The 24,282-nt window shown below is 43.9% G+C and overlaps 1 long non-coding RNA gene across 1 annotated transcript; it reads right to left on the bottom strand.

The window, feature by feature from the left end:
- Positions 1–19,065: 19,065 nt before the first annotated feature.
- On the bottom strand, positions 19,066–20,464 carry LOC101432373 (uncharacterized). The gene is made up of 3 exons (XR_009184887.2): positions 20,411–20,464; positions 19,854–19,949; positions 19,066–19,233 (listed from the first exon to the last, which is right to left on the bottom strand). It is a non-coding gene; the product is annotated as an uncharacterized lncRNA (long non-coding RNA).
- Between the last annotated feature and the right edge of the window lie 3,818 nt (positions 20,465–24,282).

The raw sequence follows: 24,282 nt of genomic DNA, 5'->3' as shown, positions 1-24,282 counted from the left end.
AGAAGCCCCTTCTCAATCGAGAGAAGGAGTGGGCATCGCCATCCCCAGGGTCCTAGGGATAGACAAAGAAAATATGGACTAGAGTGGACTTAATGGTATTCAACTACAGGAATTATTTTTACTCTAGCAATAGGAGCAATTGTATCATTGATGTGGACACAGTGGCCTCTGGAGTTGCTAAACGCAGGGAAAGGGAAAAGGAGGTGTGATGCGGAGGCATTTTCAGGACTTAGAGATGTGCTGATTGATATTGCAGGGACAGATGCAGGACATGACATATCCTACCAGAATCCACTGGATGGACTGAAGAGAGTTTAAACTACACTGTAAGTAATAGCCCATGCTGTGTAGCGGTGCTTCAAAATGTATTCATCAAATGCAATGCATGTACCACACTAATGAAAAAGTTCTTGATGTGGGATAAGTGTGGGGTGTGGGGTGGGGCATCGGGACCTCCTACCGCTTTTAATGTCACATTTTGTGTGATCTACGTATCTTTTGAAAGTAAATAAAAATATATATCTAGGCAAATTATGTCCAGATTGTATTAGTTTTGAAAGAATTGAAAGAAGTCAGTTAACTAAACAAAAAAGATTACCTATATAAAAAAACAATGATGGCGGAGGACTTGGCCCAGTGGTTAGGGCGTCTGTCTACCAGGTGGGAGGTCCGCGATTCAAACCCTGGGCCTCCTTGACTCGTGTGGAGGTGGCCCACGGGCAATGCTGACACGCGCAAGGACTGCCATGTCATGCAGGGGTGTCCCCGCACAGGGAAGCCACACACGCAAGGAGTGCGCCCCGTAAGGAGAGCCGCCCAGCGCGAAAGAAAGTGCAGCCTGCCCAGGAATGGCGCAGCACACACGGAGAGCTGACACAACAAGATGACGCAACAAAAAGAAACACAGATTCCCAGCCGCTGAGAACAACAGAAGCAGACAAAAAGACGCAGCAAATACGTACAGAGAACAGGCAACGGGGGTGGGGAAGAAGGGGAGAGAAATTAATAAATAAATAAATCTTTAATTAAAAAAAATAAAAACAAAAACAATGATAGAATTAAGGAAAATAAATTCTGAAAAGTCATGCAACTAAGAAGAGGGTTACTTGTAATATATAATGTTAAAAAATTCCAAACCTATACAGTCAAATTCTCTGTATGTAGAGAAATTATGCATTAAATCTTAAGAATAAATACTTTCCTAGGGAGAAATAAAGTAGAAAAGCCTCTTCCTAACAACCATGCCCTAAAAGAAACCTTCAAAAATTTGTCCGGGAGAAAGAAAAAGATATAGATCCGAAAATCTCATCTTCTGAATGAAAGTTACAGCATTATTGTTGGAGTAATGAGGTTTAAATAAAATATTTTCTTTTTCTAATCAAAAAAAGTTAACGTGGTCACTCAGACTATGACCATCTGAAGCTAAAGGAACTTCAGCGAGACAAGGCCAGCACCACGGACAGTTCTCCAAGGCTGTGCCTCAAATGCAAAGAAGCCTAAGGCTTAGAGGGAGAACTGCTTGCGGATCCTGGTTCCACCTCTTCCTAGCTGAAGGTCACTACCATGGGCAGGAAATTTAATTTATATCACCATCAGATAGAAATTAAATATGCTCTAGGTAGTTCTCAGTGCATACATACCAAATGATTAGTAAGAGCTGTATCGCAGTTGTACAAATCAAAGATGTTAAAATGGTTTTTATTCACTTTCACTTCTAATGAATGACCTTTCTCTACATAATACTGTAATATATTAATGAAATTGCTAGATTCTTCTCAAGGAGTTACTAAACATCTCAGCAGTTAAATAACCTTATGAAAGAAACGAGAATACAATAAATAGACACTTTATCGGGGAGAGAATGAGGACTTATTGTTGACACTGTAGGTTCAGACAAGGGTTCTTAAATGTGTTATGGTGTCTCATTTTCATAACTCTTCGGTATTACCCACAGAGTAGCAGGGAGTAAGAACACGCCATGCTGTTTCATCAGCCATGTTCCTGAATGGCCTGAAATGAATGGCATCTTGTATGTCAGCCTAGAGTGGTGTCAAAACTCAGACTCATGGCTTTTCCACGAGTAGTCACTTCTCAGGGGTTTCTTGATTTCAGAACATGTGAGTGAAGGACAGATGGAACAGAGAGTGAAAAAGCACACCTCAGCTCTAGAAGAGAACGTATGGACTTCCATGACCAGGAGATGGAGATATAGATGTCCAGAGACCCCTTTGTGCTGAAGGTCTGGCCATGGTGGGGATTCTCTGCAAAGACCCTCAACCCAGTGTCTATTGAAGGAAATGAAAAATGAACTTTGATATCTGTGTGATACCTTAGGCAATGCAGGGGCATATTAGTGAAAAGCATCTAACTTTATACTGAAGGATTTTAAGAGGAATGAAGTCTATGTCATTAACATTTAATTTCCTGTCTCTGAAGCCAAAGTATTTTCCTTCTCATCCCGCTATTCATTCTTAATAGACTTAATTTGAACGTTTACTTCAGAATAGAATACTAAATCTAGGTTTTCTACACACATGAATTTTCCATGTGAAAAATGATTTGTATATGTAAGTTAATTAATATAAAATGTCTGATAATGAGAAATGATTTGGTACCAAAGAAATGCCCCCTACATCTTTCCACGTGGTTCATCTTATGTACATATGGATGGAGATAGCTACAAGGAGCTTTATAAAACAACAAGACATAAGATCAGCTTGGCTGACTTTTTTATCAGTTTGATAGATGTCTGCCATTATCTGTTCAATAGCCCACTGAGGAATCGGTTGAAACAGCAGCAATTTTCTACTTAGGTAGCATGTTAGATCCGTTACCAGAAGCAAAGGATTCATGTATGCGGCAGTTTTCCCTCAGAAGTTTCAAGAGAAAAATGTTATTTACTAGTCATGTAATAATTTATACATTCGAAAGATCAATGTAATGGGATTGAATTCAGAAGGTGCTAGTTTGAATCCGTCCTTCATGGTAAACTGTTTAAACTCATGGAGCCTCAGTTTCATCCTCTGAAAATGGACTATTCACGTATGTCATAGCATGATGTGGGATTACATTAGATGATGCTGGTAAAAGGGCATGCTATTTTTACCATGTCTCTTTAAAAGAAACCTAATTTATAAAAATTATCTTTTTTGGCTATTTTCAACAGAAAGTGAGGGAGAAGTTTGGAGGAGGTGAAGGAACCAAGCTAGATGATGACTTCAAAGAAATGGAAAAAGTAAGTGTTGATCTACTCAGAGCTCCTTTTTACAAAAGAGAGAGGGGAGAAATGGAAGAGGAAACTGTTATCCACATGAACCTGAGAATACATTAAGTTATTCTCAAAAATATTATCCTTTTGGTATAAGTTTGAAAACATAAAAGGTAATGTCTCCTGATTTTTCTTGAGCTATCCTGACAACAAAACCTCAATGAATGTGAAATGTTATAAACTACTTTTCCTGTTGGATTTTCTTAACACTCTTCTAAGAAGGGACAAAGGGTAGCTGGTCTGAATTGCTGTAAGGTGGGAAGAAAACAGGAGAATGTGGCAAATGATGTCAAATATTTTCTAAAGCCTTAGACTCTGTCTTGAGAGGGTTTCTCTGTCAAGACGGTACCCCTGGCAGTGATGGGGTGTATTAGGCAGAGTGCAGTTTTGGATCCTCTCAAGCCTTGGCCCAGTGCCACTTCGGACACTTGCTGAACAAGCCAGTTCTTTCCTGAGCTTGCATTTTCTTATAAATACAGAATGGGGTTCCCTATACTTTACTCTACAGATCTTAACGAAGGATCAAAAATAAAACAAATTGGACAGGTTCTGGGAAGCTGGTACCAGAGTAGGAAGGCAGGGCTCAACTCTCTCATGAAAAAACAATAGAGGAAGGGCCAAAAACTGTGTGCGGGACCTTCTCTGCGGTCAGCAGACCAGGACAGTGTTGCACAACGCTAGGGGTACAAGGCACAGAAAGTCAAAGGACCTGAAAAAACAAACATGAGTTACTAAACCTGAATGGAGACCAGGAAGGGCTCCCTCTACCCACCATCAAGACTTTAAACCTGGATAAAACCCCTGCCTCACTGCAGCTGACCTAGAGGGAAACAGATGCCTTCCTCCCTGTCAACTGTCACAAGGGAAGAGGGAGGGTGAGTTGGAGAGCTTCTCTTCAGTGAATTTGCCCAGGAGAGCTTCCTTTAAATCTTGGCACCGTCCAGACTAAACGCACTCAAAGCGGAAGTTGAAAGAACTATTTCACTGATGAGTGCCAACTGCTGGCCGGACTGGAAACTGTGATCCAAAACTTCAAAAGTGAAGACTAATATACTGCCAATAAATAGGAAAATGAAATAGTTACGACAGGTTTAATGATAAGAAATAGAATACATAATAATTTAGAAAAACTAAAAGTAAAAATAAACTGGGGTATTAAAAAATGAAAAATATCATAAAAAAATGTTTTGACGTTTTGCTTTTCATCACTGGAATAGGTGTTGCCCTGTATGTACAGTGATCTCTGGTCAATTTTGATAACACAAACTAGGCAATTTTCGAGACTTAGAAAAAGCTGAACCAAAAATCAAAGAAGAGCTGTGATAAAAAACGCTAAGTAACAAAAGAAATTTGCCATCGGCATAAATTCGCAGACATATTCAGATGCCAAGACATCACCAAAAAATTACAAGCCATACTAGGAAACAGGAGGAGATGGGCGAGTCAAAGGATCAAACCAAATATCCTGAGGAAATACAGGATTTGAGGCAATGAATCCATAATAATCACAGAAATCTCCTAAATCAATTCAAGGAGTTAAAGGAAAATATGACTGAAGAATTAAGGATATTAAGAAAACACTGGGTGAGTTTAAAGAACTATCTAACAGCAAGCAAAGAAAAGTAACAGAGCTTATGAGAATTAAAGACATGATGGATGAGATTAAAAACAGATTAGAGGAAGTGGATTTGGCTTAACTGACAGAGCGTCCGCCTACCACATGTGAGGTCCAGGGTCCAAACCCAGGGCATCCTGCCCCTTTGGTGAGCTGACCCATGTGTAGTGATGATGCGCACAAGGAATGCCGTGCCACACGGTGGTGTCCCCCACGTAGGGGGGCCCCACTTCAAGGAGTATGCCCTGTAAGGAGAGCTGCCCCATGCAAAAAAATGTACAGCCTGCCCCAGAAGAGAGCCGCACACACTCAGAGAGCTAACACAGCAAGATGATGCAACAAAAAGAAACACAGACTCCTGGTGTCGCTGACAAGAACGCAAGCGGACACCGAAGAACACACAGTGAATGGACACAGAGAGCAGACAACTGGGGGGTGGGGAGAAAGGGAGAGATATAAATGAAAATTGTTAAAAAAAAATAAAAATGAAACACCTGAGAAAACTTCCCCCAGTGTGAGACATGACTCCAGGGATGAGCGTCCCTGGCACCGAGGGATTACTACCAAGCACCAACTGGCAATGCAACTGGAGAAAGACTGTGATCAAAGGGGGAAAAGTTAAAGAAAAATGAGTTTATGTGGCTGAACACTTCAAAGTGAATCAAAGGTCATTCTAGAGGTTATGCTAATGCAAATTTCAGCAGGATCTCACTGACTGCCAAAGTAAATACTACCTCAAGTAGCAGGGCTACTGCTGGCTCTGGAGACATGCAGACACTAAAGTCAGGGCAGAGAGCTGAGGAATTTGTTGCCTTGACAATGGGCCGTACTTTAGAACTTATGCTCCCCAGTGTGAAAGAGTTGGACTAGGTTGTGGTTTCCCTACACATGGCTTTTCTGACCCTTCTATTTGAACCTATAATTAGTATAGCATATGTCTAAGAGACTTCAATCTTTCTGCTGCCTCTGTATCAGCTGGGTCCTGAATCTCATCAGAGTTGCAACACCTACTCTCTAGTTCATTGGACTCACCTAGGACAACAAAGAAGGAGATGATGATGGACAACAACCATCCCACGGAACTGAGAGTCTACAAATAACTACAAGCAAGAGAGTCCCATCCATCTGCCCTACGGAATCAAAGCCCCCTCTCAATTAGATGTGGAGTGGGCATCACCATCCCAGAATACTCAGGATTGAGGAGTGAACTATGCACTAAAATAGAATTACTGATAATCGACTATAGACTTACTGTGATTCTAGCAATGTAAGAACTTATATGACTGATGTGGAGGCAGGGGTCACAGGAGGTTCTGAGGGCAGGGAGAGGGAAAATCAGGTGTAATACCGGGGTAATTTTGGGACTTCGGCATTGCCTGCATGACATTGCAGTGATAGATACAGACCATGCAAATGACGGATACTGCTAATATGGGAAAATGTGGGAGGTGTAGGGATTGGGGTATGTGAGAAACCCCTATAATTTTATGTAACATTCACGTAATCAAAGTAACTTTTTAAAAAGAAAATGAATAAATAAATAAATAAAAATTAAAAAATCTGCACAGTCTGATGACTATGATGCAACTAATATCTGGGTAGGTGCTCTGGTGTTTCCAGTCTTGACAAGCTCCCAGAACTTAGCTGAATACTTGAATCAATGCTGGGGCCAAATTAGCACTAAATTTGAATGAAGCTACAACAACAACAATCTCCTCATGATGAAGTTTCACCTCCCATTTCAGATTGCTCTCAGTGAGCTCTATTCCCAATTTTTGATACACCACTGGGCAGAAGTGAACTCCCTTGATCCCACCCATCCTCAGGTAGAGGAAAATATTGTGGACAAAAGAGCAATTGTGATGGTTTCCAAAGCTCCACCAGAGTACTGATAGTTATATCCACTCATGGAATCACTAAATCAATGGTTGCATGAAATGCACTAATTAGTTTCCTTAAAAGGGAACCTGGAGAATACGTGTACTGTAACAAGGGTAAGATGTTGGCAGAGTAGGGAGTTCCCTTCAGGGCAGTTAAGAATCATCCAGAGCTACCTGGCAATTCAACCTGTTTGTGGGACCCAGGAGGCCTGAAGAGCATTCTACAAGATCCTTGGAAGAACGGGAGGAGGAGACTGCATATCTGCACTGAAGATTCATGAGGAAAGCACTACATGCTGCGGAGCCTGGTGCCCAGTTCCCACTGGCAGGGCAAGATGCCTTGGGAACTAGTTCCTGGATGGAGTTGGAAGCTTCATGTCCCATAAACAGGGGAGGAAGAAATGACTGGGTGCCTACTTCAGTCACTGATGAGTAAATTTGGCTGGATGAAGTACAGCTGAAGATTGGACCCGCACAACTCAGAAAGAGACTGGCAGCCTTCATTTAAACAATGCCTCCAGCGTAAGAGGAAGCAGGGCTACTTTAAATTCACAGTGAAGGTAGGGACAGGCTTCTTTCCACGCAGGTGTGACTGCTGACCTAGACTGGGCTCAAGCCACGACTCCAACATGGAGGAAGCTGGGGACTTGTACCAGACTCTCCAGGCCACTAGAGTCACTTTCAGCCAACAGAGACGAGGAGAGGGCTCTACTGTAAGGCCACATGTCCATTCCCAATGCATTCTGGTGAAGTGTGTGCTTGGAACTGTTCAACATCAGTCCTGCAGGACTGATCCCTGCCCTCCCAATCACCTTAAGGTCAACAAGGAGTTTCACCAGTTAAGTACTGAGAGGGGTGGAGAGTTTGGGGTGGCCTTGACTGCCTCAGGGTAAGCTTTCCAGGGGAAAGGTTACATTAACACTCTTCACTTGCTGGGCTGCTGTAACAAATACCACTGCCTCACTGCCTTAAACAACAGGAATTTATGGTCTTGCAGGGTGAGAGGCTAGATGTCCAAAATCGGCATGTCAGCAGGATCACTTTTACGGTCAGCAGCATTCTGGTGGCAGGTTGCCAGCAATGCACAACTGCATCCCTGCCTCCACCACCTGGCCATCTCTTCTCTGTCTCCCACTCCTGAGTGGGTCCCAATTTCCTCTACTCATAAGCACTCCAGTCGTACTGAGTTGAGGTCCACCCTTATGCAGACTGGCTTCACTGTCGTGAATGGGATCTTTGAAGGTCATGTTCATAAATGAGTTCACAGCCATAGTGTAGGAGATCAGGACCTGACATGTCATTGTGGGAGGCCACGATGCAACCCATAATAAAGACAGAGGCACTCTGGGGTGCCCCCCCATGCAAGCAGGGGAGCTCCTCTGGCCCAGCTTTCTATCTAGTGGGTACTCAGCAGGCGTGACTGGGAGCTGCCCAAGTGCTGAGGGCCCTCTGCCCCAGTGGAGGCCTGTTCAGGGCCCAGGTCACCCCATGGCACCTTGTCCCAAACTGAGGTTACATAAAATTCTGTAATAATATGTATGTAAAATACCAACGAAAACAAAGCCTGAAGGAAAATGTACTTGCAGTGATCACTTGGAATGAGTGAATGGATAAGTTCCTTTTTTTATTTTCTAATATTAAAATTAAAATAAATATAACGGGTTTTATTATATTTTAGAGTATTTTTTATAACTGTTTTAGGTTAAAATTTACTAAAGTAAAAAAATGTATGTTTTTTAAACCAAACAATCTTTTTTTTTTTAATTTAAAGGCAAAGGTAAAGGTTGCTAGTGGCTTTACCAAAAAAAATGGCAGGAAGCAGATGTGTCTCAACTGCTACAGCGTCCCTCTACTTACGGAGGGTTCAGGGTTCAATCACCAGGGCCTCCTGACCCGTGGGGTAAGCTGGCCGACACGCAGTGCCGCCGCGCACAAGGAGTGCTGCGCCACGCACGGGGGCCCCCAGGTAGGGGTGCCCCATACAGAAGGAGCGCGCCCCACAAGGAGAGCCGCCCCACGTGAATAAAGTGCATCCCGCCAAGGATTGGCGCCACACACACAGCTGATGCAGCAAGATGACGCAACAAAAAAAGAGACGCAGTTTCCCAGTGCTGCTAAGAACACACGGGGAACAGACAGGGACAGCAGACAATGGGGCGGGGGGAGGAGGAAGGGAGAGAAAGAAATAAATCAAATCTTTTTTAAAAAAGTTATTAGAGAGAAAAAAAGAAGAGCACCAGGAAGCTGCCATTTCTTGATATGCAGCTGTCGGTACTGGACAGTGTTGAGGGTAGGGGTCATAATGAATCATTAAATCATATAATATCATAAAATCATTATGTCAACCTCTTTCCTTCACAACTCCCGCTCATCACATGTCCCAAGTGTGGTATCACCTCTGCCATCCCAGAGTCCAAGACCCTCCCCTCTCCTCTCCATCAGTGTCACTCTTCAGGGGAAATTTATACCAAGGCTGCTCAGCCAAGCAATACGTAAACACACTGTATGCCAAACCAGAGACCTGAAAGCGAAAGGTCGGAAAAAGATACTCCATCCAAATGGTAACCAAAAAAGAGCAGGGGGTAGCTATCCTAATATTGGACAAAACAGAATATAAATGCAAAAAAGTAAGAAGAGATACACACGGCCATGAAATATTAACAAAAGGGACAATCAACAAACAAGAGGTCACAGGCAGGAGCTATGTGAGAGTACACGAGGATGAATATAAAACAGCTAATATTACACCAAAAACATATAGGGGACGACAGACTAATAATGAAAACCATAAGACAAAACATAGGATAACTAAAAAATTTAGAAAACTGTACAACCTAAAGTATGGAACACACAGTAAGCACAAATGTCACCTTGTTTGAAAACTATAGTTTCGGAATCTGTACATCAGTTTCAGGAAATATGATATGAATAAGTTAAAAGATTATTGCTGTGGAAGGGAAAAGGTTTTATGGTGGATCTGGGGAAATACTGTATATTGTATATATGAATTTCAGTGATCTAAGACTCTTCTGAAGCTGACATTATGTTGGGATTCATTTTACGGGAAGTTTTGGATCACAGAGTGGTTCAACAATGGCAGTGGAGGAATACTGATATGGGATGTTATTGACAGGATATATATGGTTGACAGGGAGTTATACAGGGCATATGCCCAGGCTATATGGTAATGTCTACATATACTCATAATGGAAACAATTAAAAACAACAGGTCGGGGGGTACTGGGCTCCTGGCCGGGGGGTCACTGTTGTGGGTACCTGGGAGAGCAGCGGCAATCCTCCAGGTGCAACGGCAAGAACCAGGAAGGAAGGACGGCCCAACAGTGGGCTCTTGATACTAATGGCTACACTTTTGAGCCTATACACCTGCAATAAGAACAAGGCCTAGAGTAGCATTGTGCCTGGGGGTTTCCTCCTGACAGCCTTCATGTTACTCCAATGTGGCCACTCTCACAGCCAAACTCAGCGTGTAGATGCGATGCATTCCCCCCAGCGTGGGACACGACACCCGGGGATGAGCCTCCCTGGCACCGAGGGATCACTACCACATACCAGCTGAAGAAGCAACTAGAAAATGACCTTGAATTAAAGATTCAATGCGGAACAGCAGAATATACCTGTCTACATATAATAACATGACTTCGGGAGGCTGTTTGACCTAATGTAAGGGGGAAATGGAAAGGAGAAATGAGATTATAAGGCTGTGAGCCTCTAAAAAAGAGTCTGGAGGCTGTCAGAAGGAATACCCCTATGTACAACTGAACAGAGTCTAAGAGACAGATAAGGTAGATACAACCCCAGGTATTGGTTCTTTTGAGGGATAAAGAGACCCACGGGTTCTATGGTCATGGCAGAAGGGGTTCACTGCCATGACAGATGGCCCTTCTTTGGAGCTGGTGTTTCTGCGTGATGGAATTGGACTCAGAGGGGATCTCTTTTCACAAGACTTGCATGCTACTTTACTGGAATTGTAGTTGGTGCTGGGTTTAAGATATATGTAGGGGATTTGAATCTCTGGACTGATAATATGACACCCAGGCCCAGAGCCTCAACAGACTTCAGCTCCTACACTTTGATTTACTGGACTTACTCCACTCAGCTAACGTGGAGTTGAAGAAGGTCAACCACCACAACATGGAGCCTAGAGTGTCTACAACTGGAAGCGGGAGGAGTGCATCCAGTGCCCATGTGGAATCTAAGCCCTCACTTGACATAGGTGTGCAATGGACACAACCAATCCAATGTCCACAGAGAAAATGTGGAATGGGTGTGGGAACGGTAGCCATGGTGGCTGCTGGGTGTGGGGAACGGGAGGAAGAGAGGAGATGTGGAGGCGTTTTCGGGACGGGGAGTTGTCCTGGATAGTGTTTCACGGACAATTACGGGACATTGTAGATCCCCCCAGGGCCCACTGGATGGAACGTGAGAGAGTCTGGGCTATGATGTGGACCATTGACTATGGGGTGCAGTGATGCTCAGAGATGAACTTACCAGGTGCAATGGATGTGTCATGATGATGGGAGAGAGTGTTGCTGCGGGGGGAGTGGGGGGCGGGGGCGGTGGGGTTGAATGGGACCTCATATTTTTTTTAATGTAATTTAAAAAAATAATAATAAATAAATAATTTTTTTAAAAAAAGATGTCACAGGCATAAATATCTACGCACCTAACCGAGGTCCCCAAAATACATGAAAGAAACTCTGGGAAAACTGAAGGGAGAAACAGACATCTCTACAATAATCATTGGTGACTTCAAAATACCTCTCACATCATTAGATGGAACTAGATGGAAGACCAACGAGGAAAGAGGGAACTGAAACAATACGATCAATGAGTTAGACCTAACAGACATAGACAGAAGGCAGCATTCAAATTCACTGGGATATACATTCTTTACACGTGCCCAAGGATCCTTCTCCAGGATAGACCACATGGTAGGGCATAATGCAGCTCTCAATAAATATAAAAAGACTGAAATTATATAAAGCATCTTCTCAGATCATAGGGGAATGAAATAAAATCAATAACAGACAGGCAAAAGGTAACTTGGCAAATGTGTGCAGGTTAAACAACACACTCTAAGATAATTACTGGGTGAAAGAAGAAAGTGCAAGTGAAATCAGACAAATGAAAATGAGACCACAATTTATCAAAACTAATGGGATACAGCAAAGGCAGTCTTGAGAGGGAAAGTTATAGACCTAAAAGCCTGTATTAAAAAAGAAAAAAGAGCGAAACTCAAAGAATTAAGGGAACAAAATGAGAAATTAGAAAAAGAACAGCAAACCAGTCCTCAAAGAAAAGAGAAGAAATAATAAAGATTAGAGAAGAAATAAATGAAATTGAGAAGAAAAAGAAATAGAGAAAATCAAAACAAAAGCAGATTCTTTGAGAAGATTAGTAAAATTCACAAACTCCTAGCAAGATTAACAAAGGAAAAAAAAAAAAGAAGAACCTAATACATACAATTTGAAATGAAAAGGGGCAACCCAAGAACTAGAAAGGATCATAAGAAGATATTCCCAGAAACTGTATGTCAATAAACTAATCAACCTAGATGAAATGCTCACATTTCTAGAAATGCACAACCTAACCTACATTGACACTACAAGATACATAAGAACTTAACAAACCAATTACAATTAAAGACACTGAATCTGTTTTCAAAAATCTCCCAACAGAGAAAACTCCAGGACCATCTGCCTTCCCAGGTGAATTCTCCTAAACATTTCAAAAAGAATTAACACCAATCCTGCTTAAAATCTTCCAAATATTGAAGAGGAAGAAAAATAACCCAACACATTTTAGGAAGCCAACATCACCGTAATACCAAAGCCAAACAAAGACACTGGAAGGAAAAGAAAATTACAGACCAATCTCTCTAATTAAGATTGATGCAAAAATTCTCAACAAAATATTTATAAATCGAATCCAGCAGCACATCAAAAGACTTATCTATCAAAACCAAATGGGATTTATTCGGTAGGCAAAGCTGGTGCAACATAAGAAAATCAATCAATGAAATACACCACATTAACAAAGTGAACGAAATGAAACCAAATGATCGTCTCAATCAAGGCAGAAAAAGCATTTGACAAAATCCAACACTGTTTCTTATAAAAACATTTCAAAACAGACGAGTAGAAGGGAAATTCCTGAAAATGGTAACAGGCACATAAGAAAAAACCCACAGCTAACATCGTACCCAGGGGGAATGGCTGAAAGCTTTTTCTCTGAGACCGGGAACAAGACAAGGATGTCCACTAGCACCATTGTTCTTTGACATTGCAATAGACGCTCTAGGTAGAGCAACTAGAAAAAAAAATAAAGGCATCCAAATAAGAAAAGAGGAAGGAAAACTCTGTTTTCGGAAGGCATGATCTTATATTTAGGAAATTCTGAAATGTCTACACCGAAGCTACTTGAGCTAATAACTGAGTTCAGCACAGTGACAGGCAGCAAGATCGACACGGAGAAATCAGTAATGTTTAGGTACACTAGCGCTGCACAACCTGAGGAGGAAATCAGGGGAAAATTTCATGTACAAGAGCAACAAAAAGACTCCAACATCTAGCAATCGATTTAACAAAAGCAGCACAGGACCTATAAGGAGAAAATTACAAAACAATGCTAAAAGAAATTTAAAAAGACCGAAACAATTGGAAAGACATTCCGTGTTCATGGACTGGAAGACTAAATATCATAAAGAGGTGAATCGTACCCAGATTGATTGATATATTCACTGCCATACCAATGAGAATTCCAACAGTCTACTTTACAGAAATAGGAAAGACAATTGCCAAATCATTTGGAAGGGAAAGTGCACACGAGGCGCCAAAAGTATTCTGAAAAAGAAGACCAACGTAGGAAAAATTTCACTGACCTTGAAACATATTACAAAGCTACAGTGGACAAATCAGCATGACACTGCCATAAAAAGAGATACACCCATCAGTGCAATAAGATTGAGAGTACAGAAATATACTCTCACCTCTATGGTCAAGCAGTTTTTGACAAGCCTACCAAGTCTGTGTGAATGGGAAAAAACAGACTCTTCAACAAATTCCTATAGAACAGGTTATAAATAACCAAAAGAATTAAAAAAGACCCCCATCTCACTCTCCATACAAGAATCAACTCAAAATGGATCAAACACCTAAATATCAAAGCAAGTACCGGAGAACCAGGAAGATGGCGGAGGAGTAAGGAGCTCCTACAGTCCGCTCCTGCTGCAGGGCAGTTAGCAAACACCCAGAGCTCTCTGAGCCAGCTGAAGCATCATCTGGGGGCTCCAGGAGGCCAGAAGAGCTTCCTGCAACATCCTTGGGGGAGTGGAAGGAGGAGATGCCCGTCTGCAGAGAAGACTCGTAAGTAGAGGCTCCACACCCTGGGGGCCGGTGCCATCCTCCACTGGAGGTACAAGCCGCCTCAGGAGCAGCTCCGAGGCTGGAATCAAAGCTCCACTTCCCAAAATTGGTGAGAGGCGGCAGACTTGGCCCAGTGGTTAGGGCGTCCGTCTACCACATGGGAGGTCCACAGTTCAAACCCCGGGCCTCCCTGACCCGTGTGGAGCTGGCCCATGTGCAGTGCTGATGCGCGCAAGGAGTGCCGTGCCACGCAGGACACCCACGCACAGGGTGTGTGCCCCGTAAGGAGAGCGGCCCAGCGCAAAACAAAGTGCAGAGTGCCCAGTAGTGGTGTGGCACACACGGAGAGCTGACACGACAAGATGATGCAACAAAAAGAGACACAGATTCCCGGGGTGGGGGAGGAAGGGGAGAGAAATAAATAAATAAATAAGTAAATACAATTTTTTAAAAAATGGGTGAGGAAGAGATGGATGGGCACCAACTTCAGCTACTGATGAGGAAATTCAGCGGGCTACAGTATAATCCTGAGAAGAAGTTTGAGCCTGTCCAAGTCAGAAAGAGGCCGGGAGCTGCCATCTTAACTCCACGCCTGTCACGAGGGGAAGCGGTGTGGACTGAGGATCCCAGTGCTGGCGGGGACCGGCTTCTTCCCACCAAGATCACATTGCAGCTCCAGCCTAGGCCCCAGTGCCACCGCCAGCCAGCAGGGAGGAAGCTGCGGGGACCTGAGCCAGCCTCTCTGGGAAATTACCGGCCAAGCCAGGGAGGCCCATGATCATCCTACTCTGGCGGCACGAGCCGCCCCAGGAGCTGCTCTGTGACAGGAATTGGAAGATCCACTTCCCAGAAACAGGAGGAGAAGACAGTTGGCTGCCCATTTCGCCTACTGATTCGGAGACTTGGCTGGCTAAGAGATAACCCTGGGAACAGGAAGGGTGAGAACGAGCCAAGCCGAAAGTCAGAAACAGGCCAGCAGACGCCATTCTGACTCCACCCCCAGCCTGAGGGGAAGCCGGGCTGACTGAAACTCTCAGGGTCAGCAGGAACCAGTTTCTTTCCCGCAGATCAGCCTGCAGCCTGCCTAAGTTTCAGCCCTGCCTCTGGCAGGGAGGACACTGAGGAGCCCTGCACCAGCCTGTACAGGTAACTGCAGGGAACTCTGGCTGGCACAGACTGAAAATCAGAAGTCTACCAGCGCCACTGTGGTCATCTTAGGACCCGCACTGCATAGATTGCTGCCCACACCTGCAGCTCCATCCCTGCCCCAGGCAGGGGCGAAAGGGATGTGAGGCTCCATCAGTCTCTCTGGGCAACTACAGTCTAGGCCTGCACGTGGATTATTCCAGTCACAGGGGCTGTGACTCTGTCCCTACCCCTGGCAAAGGAGAAAGTTGGAAGAAGCTTCACTGGTCCCGGCGCAATGAAGGGGGCTTGAAACTCCACAGCTCACAGCATCAACTGCATGCTTAGCTCCTACTGCACAATCAGCAAGGGAGGAAGGATAGGAAGCCCTAAACTAAAGAGAAAGATTACACCCAGAATAAATACTCTAGGAAGCCAGATGCAAAGACACCAACAAAAAATTACAATCCACACCAAGAAACAGGAAGCTACGGCCCAGTTAAAAGAACAAGATAAGCCTCCAGATGACATAAAGGAGTTGAGACAACTAATTATACATGTTCAAACAAATCCCCTTAATAAATTCAATGAGATGGCTAAAGAGATTAAGGATATTAAGACGACATTGGAGGAGCACAAAGAAGACTTTGAAAGCAGACATAGAAAAATAGCAGATCTTATGGGAATGAAGAAGGTGCAACTCATGAAATTAAAAAAAACACTGGAATCATATAATAGCAGGTTTGAGGAGGCAGAAGAAAGGATTGGTGAGCTTGAAGAAATGGCCTCTGAAAGTGAACTTACAAAAGAAGAGTTGAAGAAAAGAATGGAAAAAAATTGTAAAAGGTCTCAGGGAACTAAATGACAGCAAAAGGCATGCAAACATATGTGTCATGGGTGTCCCAGAAGGAGAAGAGAAGGGAAAAGGGGCAGAAGGACTATTTAAAGAAATAATGGTAGAAAAGTTCCCAACCCTGTTGAAGAAAATAGGTATCGCTGTCCAGGAAGTACAACATACTCCCATCCGAGAAAATCCGAATAGACCGACTCCGACACATACTCATCAGAACGTCAAAGGCCAAAGACAGAGAATTCTGAGAGCAGCAAGAGAAAACCAATGCATAACATATAAGGGATATTCAGTAAGGTTAAGTACGGATTTCTCACCAGAAACCATGGAGGCAAGAAGACAGTGGTCTGATATATTAAAGATATTACAAGAGAAAAACTTCCAGCCAAGAATCTTATATCCAGCAAGACTGCCTTTCAAAAATGAGGGTGAAATTAGAATATTCACAGATAAACAGAAACTGATAGAATTTCTAAGCAAGAGACTAGAATTTCAGGAGATACTAAAGGGTGTGCAAAAGAAAGACAGGAGAGAGAGGCCTGGAAGAGAGTCTAGAAATGAAGATTATATCAAAAAAAGTAACCAAGAGTGTCAAAAAAGTGGGGAAAATAATACGACAGATAAAACTCAAATAGGAATAAACTTAACCAATGATGGAAAGCACTTGTATTCAGAAAACTGCACCTCAGTGTTAAAACAAATTAAAAAAGACCTAAATAACTGGAAGCACACTCCATGCTCATGGATTAGAAGGCTAAATATCATTAAGATACCAGTTCTACTCAAATTGATATACAGAGTTAATGCAATCCTGATAAAAATTCCACCAGCATTAAAGAAAAAACTGAAAACACAATCATTAAATTTATTTGGAAGGGAAAGGAGTCTTGAATAGCCAGAAACACCATAAAAAGGAAAAGCAAACCCTCATCTCCAGACTTTAAATCATAATACCTACCTATAGTGGTAAAAACAGCGTGGTACTGGCCTAAAGACAGACACAATAGACCAGTGGAACCAAATTTCTGGTTCACAAACAGACCCTCACAGGTATGGTCAAGTGATTGTTGACTAGCCTGTCAAACTCACACAGCTTGGGCAGAACAATCCATTCAACAAACGGTGCTGAAAGAATTGGACATCCATAGCTGAAAGAAGGAAAAGAGGACACCTATCTCACACCTTATCCAAAAATTAACTCAAAATGGATCAAAAAACTAAAAATGAAAACAAGAACCGTAAAACTTCTAGAAGAAATTATTGGAAAATATCTTCAAGACCGAGTGGTAGGGGGTGGATTCTTGAAGGAGAAAAGAGGGGAACTGAGTGGACTACTGATGTTTAATGTATGTAGAAGTTTTAGTTAGCTGTGCTGTAAAATTGGGGAAATGTATAGAGTGGATGGTAACACACAGTGAGTAACAGCTACTTTATAAATGGGGATGTGACTGAAAATCGTAGTCTAGTTATGTAAATGCCAATTGACGGAATGCTTGGGAATGATCTAGGAACTGGATAGCACGGTAAACCAAGAGGTGGGTGAGAATTGTGGTTGATGGCACAGATGCACGAGTGTCCTTTGTGAGCTACAACAAATGTATATTACCAGGGCAGGTGTTGGGAATGTGGAGAAGCATGGGAATAATACAGCTGGAGGGACCTATGGACTGTGGTTAGTAGTCATAATATACTATTCTTGCATCTATGCAAAAGATGTACTGTGTTGATACTGAGGCAGTATGGAAAAGTGAGCCAAATGTACGCTATGGACATGACAATAATCAGATTTCTGCACATGTGCATAATTGTTTGATAAGTTTACAACTTTTGTCATAAAAATATACATATTTAAAAAATAATAGGGCGGTTTGGCCAAAAAACACACCAAATGTAAGATAAGAACTATGATTAGTGGTAAGATTTTGACAGTGTTCTTTCATAGTTTGCAGCAAACGTCCCATGACAATACAAGGTTTTGGTGGAGGGTTGATGTATGGGACCCCTGCATGACGTTATGCATGTTTGCTTTCTAAGTTCGCAACTTTTGCTATAGACTTTTTTATGTATGTTCATATATAAATGATATAAAGATAATAATTGTATTGGTTAGAGGAAAAATACTTTGTTTAGTAGTAATATTTTGACAATGTTCTTTAATCATTAGTTTAAAAGGTTTAAAAACAATACAAGTTACTGGTGGTAGAGTGAGATGTTACATGTTTTTTAAGTTCACAACTATTATACATTTATTGTTTCTGTAAAAAAAAAAAAAGGGCCATAAAACTACTAGTAGAAAATGTAGAGAAATGTCTTAAAGACCTTGTAGTATGTGGTGGTTTCTTGGACCTTACTCCCAAAGCACAAACGACAAAAGAAAAATTAAATAAATGGGACTTTCTGAAAATTAAACACTTTTGCACCTCCCAGGACTTTATCAAACGGGGGAAAAGGCAGCCAATTCAATGGGAGAAAACACTTAGACACCACATGTCCAATTAGGGATTAATGTACAAGATATAGAGAGAGATGTAACAACTCAACAATAAAAAGACAAACGACCCAATAGAAAAGTGGGCAAAAGACATGAATAGACATTTGTCCAAAGAAGAAATACAAATGGCAAAAAACACATGAAAAAATATTCAACATCATTAATGATTAGAGAAACGCAAATCAAAATGAGATGTGATTTCACAGCTATCAGAATAGCCACTATGAAAAAGTCAGAGAAGTGCAAGTGTTGGAGAGGATGAGGAAAGACAGGAACACTTATTCACTGTTGGTGGGAATGCAGAAGGCCACAGCCACGGTGGAGGACTGTCGGGCAGTTCCTAAAGAAGCTGAATATAGACTTGCCACGGGACCCTGCAACAGCACTACTGGGCATATTCCCAGGAGAACTGAGAGCACTGACATGTCAGACACCTGCACACCTACCTTCAGAGTGCCGTTATCCCAACTGCCAGAAGCCGGAAACAGCCCGGGTGTCCATCAGCCGGTGACTGGAGAAACACACTGTGCTGTATTCACACGGAGGAACATCGTGCCGGGGTGTGAAGAAGTCAAGTCGTGAACCCGATGACAACATGGATGAACTGGAGGACGGGATGCTGAGTGAAGCAAGCCAGACACAACGGGACAAATACAGGAGGCTTGCACTACTCTCACCTAATTGCACTGTGTAACATAACGTATGATTCCATCTACGTAAGATGTCACTATAAATCAACGTATAGAGGGAAAAAAAGTATTTGTGCAAAAATACCTAGAAATGGGATCTGCGGACAGCAGGGGAAGCACAGAGAGATCAAGAGGTGATGTATTTTACTAGTTGTTTTTTTCATTTATTATTATTATTGAACTAACGAAAATGCTCTAATGATGACTGAGGGGATCAACTCATGACTTTGTGATTGTGCCAAATACCACCGATTGTGCACTGTGGATGAACTGTATGCTTCTTTAAAACAAAGGCAAACAGCACTTAAAAATGGGAGAAATACGAGAATACACATTTACCAAAGGAGAAACGTATGATCCTTTTCATCACTAGGGAAATGCATGCTAAAATCTGCTATAGATAATAAAATGGCTAAAATCAAGAGACGTAATACCAACCGTTAAAGAAAATGTGGAAAAACTGGAATCCTCACACATTTCCGGTGAGAATGCAAAACGGTGCTGCCACTTTGGGAAACATTTTGTCAGTTTCTTAAAAATGTGAACTTACCGTAATTCATCCTGACTCCACTCCAAAAAGTCTTTCCTAAACAAACGAAACTGTATCCGTGCAATGATTCCTAGAGCAACTGTACGGCAGCCAAAACTGGAGGAAAAAAAACACACACGTCTATGAGCTGGAGCATGCATAACAAAAGGCGGTGCATCCATCAACAGATCTGCACCTCTACCTATCTAATCTCAGGCACCTCCCCACCACGCTGCCCTTGGAAACAGCCCACCAAGGTCTGTCTACAACCTACCTGGAGGACACGCAGGCCTCTACAGGACTAACTTCAGTGCTAATTACAGACATAAATAGAAGGACAGAAGAGCCACGTGTGGGGAAGCAACTGGGCCCAAGTCAGTGCACTCGGCGGGACCATAAATTCCAAAGTAGGGACCACTGGCAGGGCACCAAACTCCTGAGCTGTCTGCCTGGCTCCAGCGCCTGGATGTTTCAGAACACTCAGGACACCAGCTCTCTGGGGTAGCATCGACTTTGGCAGTGAGAGACCCTGCTGAGACATGCATAAGCATCAACCCTGGGATAACCTCTGGGCTCACCTCCCTTTGCAGACTCTTAGCACCTCAACTGATTTCTCTTTTATCTTTTCCTCATTTTGGTTGAGGTCTTTTTCCAGTGGCATTGCTAGTTGGTACTTGGTAGTAATCCCTCGGTGCCAGGGAGTCTCATACCCTGGAGTCATATCCCACACTGGGGGACAGACAATGTATTTATAGGCTGAGTTTGGCTTAGAGAGAGGCCGCACGTGAGGAACGAGGAGGCTCCCAGGAGGCAACTCTTAGGCACCCTGTAACAGAAGGCTAAGTTTCAATTTCGAGTGTGAAGGTTCATAAGCACACACAGTCATCAATATCAAGTGTCCATCAGGAGACCATCTTCCTCCACTAGTCATTGTCCCTGTACTCTAGGGGGATTCTTGCTGACGTCTTAGAGAACGTGGCAGAGCTCCCCAGGATGGGAATTTGACATTCCTTCGGTTACCGTCTGAACCTCCATCCACCGAGGCGATGCCCCACGAACGTACATTTATGGGCCTTATATGGACGCGAGGTGGGCTTCCTCCCACGTTATCCCGTCCCTGACATCCCACTCCAGTGATCCTGCCACAGACAGAGAACCACAGTGCTGGAGAGGACGTGGAGACACAGGAACGCTAACTCACTGTGGGTGGGAAAGCAGAGTGGTACAGCTCCTGTGGAGGACTGTTTGGCAGTTACTAAAGAAGTTAAAGATAAACTTGCCACATGACACTGCAACATCACTACTGGGTATACAGCCCTGATAGCAGGGACACAAACGGACATCAGCACACCCATGTTCAAAGCAGTATCATTCGCTATTGCCGGAAGTTGGGAACACCCCGGGTGTCCATCCGTTGATGAATGGATAAACGTACTGCGGTGTATTCACATGAAGGAACATTATGCAGCAGTAAAAAGAAATGAAGTCATAAAGCGCATGACACCATGGCTGAATCTAGGGGACATTATGCTGAGGGAAGCAAGCCAGACACAAAAGATCAAATACTATATGGTTGTGTTGACTATGAACCAAACGTATCGTGTAATATAATGTAGGATTGGAAAAAACTTATCAGATACCCAATATATTCAATTTATAATTGTATTGTTTTTATTCAAGTGTTTTCTTTTCTTTAAATTGTTTATATATTCAATTATTAAATGCACAAAAGAAAAAGAAAATAGATGAGGTTACACCGAAGAGTTGAGTTTGGAGACTTTAAAATGTGATCTGTTGCTCAAGAAACAGAGGTAACAAAAGAGATAGAGTAACCAAAAGGTTCTTTTTTAGCATAGGAAAGATCACGTGTGAAATATGAATATGGATAAAACTGCATATATCAGTGTAATTTTTGAAATTGAACAAATGTATGTTAACACTACAAAATATTAATATATCCCTTATGTTAAGGGAAAGAAACCTGACTCTAAGTACTACATACTGCATTCCACTGATATAAAATGTAAATCAGTTTATAAAGATGAAGTTAGGTTAGTGGTTATATAGGGCTGGGGAATGACTGCTAAGGGGCTTGAGATTTTCCTTTTAAAGTACTGAAAAAGATTCTAAAAATTTTTATAACGATGAATGCACCACACTGTGATTATACTAAAAGCCACTGATGGCACGCTTTGGACAGTTCATATCGTTGTGAATATATCTCAATAAAACTGCTTAATACATCAATAATTGTGCTGGAGCTGCCAGAAAGGGAAGTTATATCCAGCAGGCAAACAGAGGGTGTGAAGAATTTTCTCATTAGTTTATTTTTCTTATTATTGAAATAATGAAAATATTCTAATGATGACCAAGGTAATGAATGCACATCCATGTAATTATACTAAATACCATGCATTGTACACTTTGAATGACTTGTAGGCTTTCTTAATATCAATAAAACTGAATTGTTAAAACATACATGTATCAATAAAATTAATTTGTTAAAAAAAACAAAAAGGACTGCTAATCCTCATCTAAAGATTTCATTGCTACGGTTTTCTTATAAAACCACTGAGAGTAGCACTGTATTCTTCCTCGTCACACTTAGGATCTGCTGAGCGACAGGGCACTAGGAGAACAGCGTGGTCATCTGCATGGAAGTGACAGGGCCCCAGCAGCCCTGCCTGGCTCCCCTTCCAGGAGGCAACCCTGTGAAAACCACCTTCAGAAGTGCAGGGGGAAGTGCAGGGGACAAGAGAAGGGGGTGGGCTGAGAAGGTCCAGCCATCTGTCCTGAGTGAGAGCAGCGGCTCCACAGCCCTGAGCTGCTTCCCTACAACGGGACCAACTCTTCCAAGAGGCCGAGAACAGTAAGCACAGAGGCGTCCTCTGCAGCCAGGCTCCTTTAAGGCCAGCTGGGTGACTGCTCCTGGTAGACAAAGCAGGGCGACAGTGGTGTCCCCAAGACACCCAGGTCACCCCCCTGCCAAGGAGAGGCTCCTGGAGCCCCTGGAAATGCTCAGCACACCCCTGGGACCGTCAGCAGCCTCGGGCAGGCGGCCTGGCCAGCAGGCGCCCTTTCCCAGGCTGTGCAGAGGGTCCTAGCAGGCACCCAAACTCAGTGGCCCCCACCGGCCAGCTGCCCTCCTCCGGCCCTAGCAAGCTATCACCTGAGCAAGAGCTCTCCAACCGTTTCCACCCAGCGTTACTCCAGGAAACCACACTTCTAAGAAAACCTGTCACCACCACCAAAAGGAAAGAGTGTCCTGGGACCAGGGGGAGCTCTGAGGGAAGCCAAGGCTGAGGCTGTCCTGGGCCTACAGTGCAGCCACAGCCAGGAGGGGACACAGTGGTGGGGGCCCTAGAACCCAGCCCTCACCTGCCCTGTGGAATCCCAGAAACCAGAAAAGAATGAAACAGGACACACAGACAAGGAAAGGCTCAAGTGACTCACCAGGGCTGTGACCCCAAGAACGCAAATGCCTGAGAGCAGGAGGAGCCGCACCTGCAGACCTCTGGGGCCAGACACACACTTTTAGACGCACACTGTGGTGGTCCCTGCAAAGCTCCCAGGCCGGGCACAAACCTGCACCCTGAGGCCCCTCCCGCGAGGGCCCCACTCACTGTGCTCCCTGCAGGCACACACCGGGGGTCAGTCACGCTCCCCCTGGGCCTCCCAGGAGCCCTTCCCCAGGAGCCCCCAATTCCCCCTCAGCAGTGACCCCTGGAAGAGCCACTGCTGCAGGCCAGTCCCTGAGCCTGGCCTTTCCAGGTGGGAGGAGAAGAGGGAGAAGCAGCCTCCGCCTGGCTCCAGGGGCCATCTGAAGTGTAGGGCCTTGGCAAGGGGGCGCTGAAAGGGGAAGCACCCAGGGACCTGGGAGGGCCAGGAGGGTGCAGGGCAGGGCCAAGGGGTGGACCATGGGGGACCCTGGGCAGTGCAGGGAGGGAGGGGGGACTGTGGAGAGGGAGAAGGGACCATGGAGGGAAGGGGGGACCACAGGGGTGCAGGAGGGATCATGGGGGGCAGGAAGGGCTGTGGGGGGCAGGAGAGACCAAGGGGAGGCAGGAGGGACTGAGGGGGAAGGAGGGAATGTGGGGGTGGGCAGCTGGGACAGTGGGGGGAGAAAGGACCTTGGAGGGGACCATGGGCAGGGAAGACCATAGGCGGGAGGGACCAATGAGGAGGACAAACTTTGAGGGGACACTGAGGGTGGGGAATCATGGGGGGAGAGAGAAAGAGGGACTTTGGGAGGACAGGAGGAACTGTGGGGTGACAGGAGGACCGTGGGAGTGCTGGAAGGAAAGTTGGAGGAAGGGAAGACGGTGGGGGGACAGGAGGGACCATGTGGGGGGACCGGGGTTGGGGAGGATCATGGGAAGGAGGGAACATGGAGGAGGATGGACTTTGGGGGGGACACAGTGGGTGGGGGGACAATCACGGGGAGGAGGGA

Source organism: Dasypus novemcinctus, unplaced genomic scaffold (assembly GCF_030445035.2).
Source record: "Dasypus novemcinctus isolate mDasNov1 unplaced genomic scaffold, mDasNov1.1.hap2 scaffold_643, whole genome shotgun sequence".
NCBI lineage: Eukaryota > Metazoa > Chordata > Mammalia > Cingulata > Dasypodidae > Dasypus > Dasypus novemcinctus.
Note: the sequence above shows the minus strand (reverse complement) of the source record. Positions and strands in the feature narration are given on the sequence as shown.